Raw genomic sequence first — 6,157 nt, forward strand, 5'->3', positions numbered from 1 at the left:
TATATTATTTGGATGATGCCAACCCTAATATCATGTGAACCTAAGGCTTTCCAGAAGAAGTTTGGATTCATTAATGATACTAGAATACTAAATAATGAAATACAGCATATGATTTCTGCATGGTACTCAAATATGCCAAAACTTAAAACATGCACACAGGTTTCAATGATAGAATAAATGCTGGAAATAAAACATACTTGACTTATAATGGAGTCTAGCTTCTTAGAATTTTAGTAAATTTAGTTAATAAATGTAATAAATTATATACACAAGACATTTTATAAATTCTGATGTCAGAAAACACATTCTATTCTAATTTCAGAAAAATCATTGTAAATTAAATCACTTCCTCCTTTGTAGATTGTTATGGACTGAATGTTTGTGTTCCCTCAAAATTCATTTGTTGAAACCCTAACCCCCATTGTGGTAGTACTAGGATGTGAGACCTTTGGGAGGTGATTGGGTCATGAGGATAAAAACTCTCATAAGTGAGATTAGTGCCCTGATTAAAAAAAGATCCTAGAGATGTCTCTCACTTTCCACCATGTGAAAACAAGGAGATTTCAGCAGTCTGCATCTCAGAAGAGGGCTCTCAATAGAACCTGACCATGGTACAAAATGATATCAGTGTATGAGCATCTAGAATTGTGAGACATATATTACTGTTGTTTAAAAGCCACTCAGTCTATGGTATTTTGCTATAGCAGCCCAAACTGACTAAAACAGAGATATTTTAAATTATCATGACATTAATGAACTAATATTTTAGTTATTTTAGTCAAAGCATGTGAAAAGTTGCTTAAAAAAAAGAAAATTCAAAATGTTATATGTAATGGTGATAATAACCATAGCAATAATATATATTAAATCAGTAATATAGCTCATATTTAATAGCAGGCTCCGTTTTAGTTATGGGAAGGAATTGCTCTGAATTTGACCATTGCATTGAAAATAATGAAGTATTACAACTACAGTGAGCTAAGCTACATAATCAGATTAGCTTTCAAGTGCTGCGTACTGTAGAACAGTTTCAAGAATATTGAATGGAGATATACTTGTTAAACTAAAATTTTGAAATTGGCAAAATTGAATCTCTTTGATCCCTGAAGTTTCCAAAATCTCATAAGCATTTTGAGGACAATGTACATGGAGAAGGAAAAAAGAAAAGCCTGAGGAATGTGATAGCCATTATTCAAGAATTCCTTTAAAAATATCATGTTGAAATGCTTCTTGTGCTAGTGAAATTTGATTTTTAAAAACATACTTTTGTGCTCACTTCAGCAGCACATATACTACAACTGGAACAATACAAAGATTAGCATGAACCCTGTGCGAGGATGATATACAAATTTGTGAAGCATTCCATATAAATTTTTTTTAAATAATTTAAAAAGTACCTTAATATTTTATGAAATTTTGATAGTAGAACTGTTGATCCTAGATTAAGTACATATTTATTAAAGGCATTGTACTGTTTAATTAGGAAGAGACTTTTGTGCTTACTCTTGTTTTCTTGTTCTCTAGTCTAGGAATCAAGAAGCAAAATTTTCTTCCTTAAGGCTATAATTTCTGGTGGAGATATTTCACCTACATAGTTCCTTGTTAGAGATGTACATAAGAAGAGCATGGCTATATGGTCTACTTCTGTTAAATGTCTGTGATATTTTGCTATGAATATGATGGAAAAAATATACAGCTTTGCCTGCGTTGAAGCAGCCCTTCAAGTGTGCACCATGGGTTTGAATTTGAATTGAATTTCCAATTTTGAAAGATATAAAAGGACCTCTTAGTGACAGAGTTAACATTTAGAACAACTTGTAGTTGTTGCATTATCCAGATTATTAAAACATATTCTGTGAAATCTTAAATACAGTAGAAATTTTTAACTCTAAATGAATAATGGAAGTTTGTATTTTAGGAAGGAATTTGCATCTCTTTAATTTATTTAAAAGTCAAAGTGGTCTGATGACTTAAGAAAATTTAATGTAGCTGCTATTTGATCACATTTTCCTCAGGTCTTTTCCCAGAAACACAAATGATCTCAACACATTAAAATCATACAATTTATTTCCAGAATGATTTTAATATTTAATTCCCAATTTGAATTTATCTCATGATCTCTAAATCTTTATCTCATGATCTCTAAATCTTTGTATTTAAATCTTGGTAATTTAATATAATATTTAATTACATTTATTTTGTATAAATTATATTTATGTTATATAAAATATAATACAATATTTGTTAAATAGTAATTTACATGAGTCTGACTTCATCTAACCCCTCTCTAGATTCATCAGGTATATGCCTTATCTTGTCTTGCTATATAGGTCTTTTTTCAGTCTGTTTCTTGCTCCCTCTTGTCAGAAGGCCTGGAACATTATTCTGTCCCTTTTTTACTTGGTTAATTCCTATTCACTCTTCAGATAATAGCTCAATTATCTTCCTATCAGTGAAGTCTTTCCTGAGCTAAGTAAAATCTTCTTATTGTCTTCTTTTCATAACATATATTTACAGTTGAAAAATTTCCATTTTGTAAATAATTATTTCCTTTATGTCTGTATCTTCCCTACTATTCTGTGTATACCATGACATAGGGATTGTGATAGGTTATCTTCATCATTTAACCCCTAGTTCCCAGCATAATGCCTGGCACATAGTTGGTACTTATTGTTGAATGGGTGAACTAAACTTGAAACTAGAAATAACCATACTATTTACTTCCCTGTAAGTTCTTTTGGAAATTTCTGTATTCTCCAGCAGATTACATAAATCTCTGAGAGCTAGAATTGTGAGGTATGCAGGGTTTTCTTGCAGTGCTTAACATAGTACATTGTATGTAGAAACTATTTGATAAAAGGTTAATACATGTTCAGATGGCAAGAATAAGTAAAAACTATATGGTTTAAAGTTTATGTATTTAATTCACCTCACCCCATTTACAGATGAAAATCAAGAAAAATAGTAATTTTTATACTAATTCTCACCCCTGACATTTATTTCCAGTGTCTCTTAGGTTAACATAGAAAATATAGCTGTCAGGGGAGTGCTAAGTAAGAGTAAGCAAAAAGAAATTCTCATCTACACTTTCTGGTGTAAGCATAGTGTATCAACATGTATGTATATGTACACTTATAGCTTACTCTTGAAGTAGGCACAATCAGCAGCCGCCTAGGGGGATGTATGTCAGGGGCCTTCAAAAATGCCTAAACACAACATAATGTTCCTTGTCTGATCTGGTCCCAGATCTAAAATTCTCACAGTAATTTCTTATTTCATTAGGTGGCCAGAGATGTCTGTTAACAGGATGTCAATTTTGTTCTATGAGGTTACTGCATAGCAGCAGTGGTTGTTTACGCTTGACTTAGGTTAGTGTAACAATAAGCCAACAAAGGGTTAACTTTCGATGAAAGTGAAGAGATCAGCTACAGTGTCACTAATTTCACACTTCTCAGGTTGTGGCATGGATTAGAGAATGAAAGATTGTGGAGAATGGAGGCAATAATTAGGGAGCATTTGACGAGAGGAGAAACAATGATAGGAAGGTCAAGCACAAAATTTGGAACCATGAGCTAAGGAATTAAAATTCTAGTTCTATAATCTCCTAGACCAATGATTTTGGGAGAGTTACTTAATCCCTAAAAATCAGTTAGTCAATATTAAATGCCATACAAAAACATTGAAAATTATTTCTAAGTAGCAAGTGCAGTATTAGTTGAACCTAAAAAAAAAATTCATCTATTTTACCATTTATCAAGTGTAATAGTTATTCCTATAATATCAATTCAAGATAATATTGGACACCAACATTTCCTGGCTAATTTGAATCTCAACTAAGCTAATTGAGCAGCAACAATTATGCAGAAACTAATCAACAGGGTCTTTGAGTGCTTAGTCTGTACCTCATACAAGGTACTATGAAAAGAATGAAGTAAAATTCTTCCCTATAAAGAACTTAATATGGGATCTAGGAGGTAGATTTGGTGGACATGGAGAAATAATTCACAATTATTCGTTCAACAAGTTTATTGAATTTTATCATCATACCAAGTATAGTTTAGGCACTAAGATACCAATATGAGAAATTGAGACTCTCTTGAAGTGTAAAATTTATAGAGAAGGGAGACAATAGATTAAAAATAAATCTATAATAGCTAAGTGGAGATAAGCAGTATAAGGAAAAATAGAGTAGGGAGAAAGGAATAAAGAGTGACAGGGGAGCAGCCCCGGTGGCTCAGCGGTTTAGCGCCGCCTTCAGCCCAGGGCGTGATCCTGGAGACCCGGGATCGAGTCCCACATCAGGCTCCCTGCATGGAGCCTGCTTCTCCCTCTGCCTGTGTCTCTGCCTCTCTTCTCTGTCTCTGTGTCCTTCATGAATAAATAAATAAAATCTTTAAAAAAAAAAGAGTGATGGGAGTGATTTTATATAGGGTGGTAAAAAATTATCTCTATGTCAAGAATGCATTGGAGCTGACATCCAAAGAAGTGAGCAAACAAGACACATAAGTGTCTGGGGGAAAGATGTCAAGCAGAGGAAAAACCAGTGCAAATGTCCTGAAGCAGGTGCATGCCTGGCATGTTTAAGGAATAACCAGGAAGTCATTGTAGCTGGAATGAAGAAGGAAAAGAAGTTAGGATGGTAGCAGAGGGGTAAAATGTTATAGCCTTATATGGATTATTTTATAGACCAGGGGCCATCGGGATTCTTCAAGTGTTGAATGCATGATCTGATGTATATTTTATAAGCATCGCTTTGGCTTCTGTGTGAAGAATAAAGTGATAACTGAAAAAGAGTGGAAGCAGAGGGACTAATTAAGAAGCAATTTCATTAGTCCAGGTAAGAGATGATGGTGGGTGGGACGCCTGGGTGGCTCAGTGTTGAGTGTCTGCCTTCAGCTCAAGGCCTGATCCCAGGGTCCAGGATTGAGTCCCACATCAGGCTCCTTGGGGGGAGCCTGCTTCTCCCTCTACCTTTGTCTCTGCCTCTCTTTGTGTGTCTCTCATGAATAAATAAAATCTTTTTTTAAAAAAGAGATGAGGGTGGGTTGGAGTAGGCTGTTACGAAGGTTGTGAGAAGAGCTCATTTATAAGTATACTAAAATACAGGGCAAAGTTAATCTGTTGTTAGACATCCTGTGAGATGTATGAGAGAGTCAAAGATGACTTCAAAGTTTGGAGGGAGCCATCAAATACTTGGATTTATAATGTGCTGTTTGTGATGCTTATCAGGCATCCAAAAGATGTATTTGGATGGTGGATAAGTACATGAAAAGTTCTCCATATCATTATCAAGGGAATGTAACTATAATCATGAAATTTTACCATATAACCATTTTAATAGCAAAAATTAAAAACACTGAGAAAGTTATAACAAAGATGTGGAACAACTGGAACACTCCTGTCATGCTTATAGGAATGTAAAATGTTATTACTTTGGAAAATAGTTTGCCAGTTTCCTATAAATTTAGACATATACTTATTTTATGACCCAGAATTACTACTGATAGGTATTTGCTCAGGTATTTAATTCAAGAGAAATGAAAACATATGTTCACAGAAAGACCTATGTATGAATATTCATAACAGCATTATTTATAATAGCTAAAACATGAGAACCACTCAAATGTCCATCAACAGGTAAATGGATAAACAAATTGTGGTATATATGGAAAATATATTATTCAGTATTAAAGAGAAATAAATTACTATTTTATGCAACAACGGACGAATCTTAAAATTATTATGCTGAGATGTTTAAGAGTATTTTATTATATGGTTCCATTTGTATGGAACTCTATAACAGGCAATATTAATCTATAATGACAGAAGGCAGATCAGTGTTTCACCATCCTACTTTATTTGGTCCTGAGAGATTTCCTACAACACAGGAATTTCAGAGATAAACCCAGAACAGTTCCTGGAAGAACAGAACAGGTAATCAATGTGCAGGGCTGGGGACAGAGATTGACTAGGAAGGAGCCCAAGGGAACTTTTTCTCTATATTTGGATTGTAAGAGTGGTTGCAAGGGTATATTCATTTGTTAAAGCTCATCAAAATATATACTTAATTGTGAGCATTTTTATTGGATATAAAGTCTATACCAGTAAAGTTTATTAAAGAATAAAACATAAACATTTAGTGGTAAGTTATATAAAA

General features: G+C 33.6%; 1 non-coding gene across 1 annotated transcript; it reads left to right on the plus strand.

The window, feature by feature from the left end:
• The first annotated feature begins 1,268 nt into the window (after positions 1 to 1,268).
• LOC121483674 lies at positions 1,269 to 1,372 on the plus strand. The gene has a single exon (XR_005985797.1). It is a non-coding gene; the product is annotated as a U6 spliceosomal RNA (small nuclear RNA).
• The last annotated feature ends 4,785 nt before the right edge of the window (positions 1,373 to 6,157 follow it).

Source organism: Vulpes lagopus, chromosome X (genome assembly GCF_018345385.1).
Source record: "Vulpes lagopus strain Blue_001 chromosome X, ASM1834538v1, whole genome shotgun sequence".
In the NCBI taxonomy this organism is placed as follows: Eukaryota; Metazoa; Chordata; class Mammalia; order Carnivora; family Canidae; genus Vulpes; species Vulpes lagopus.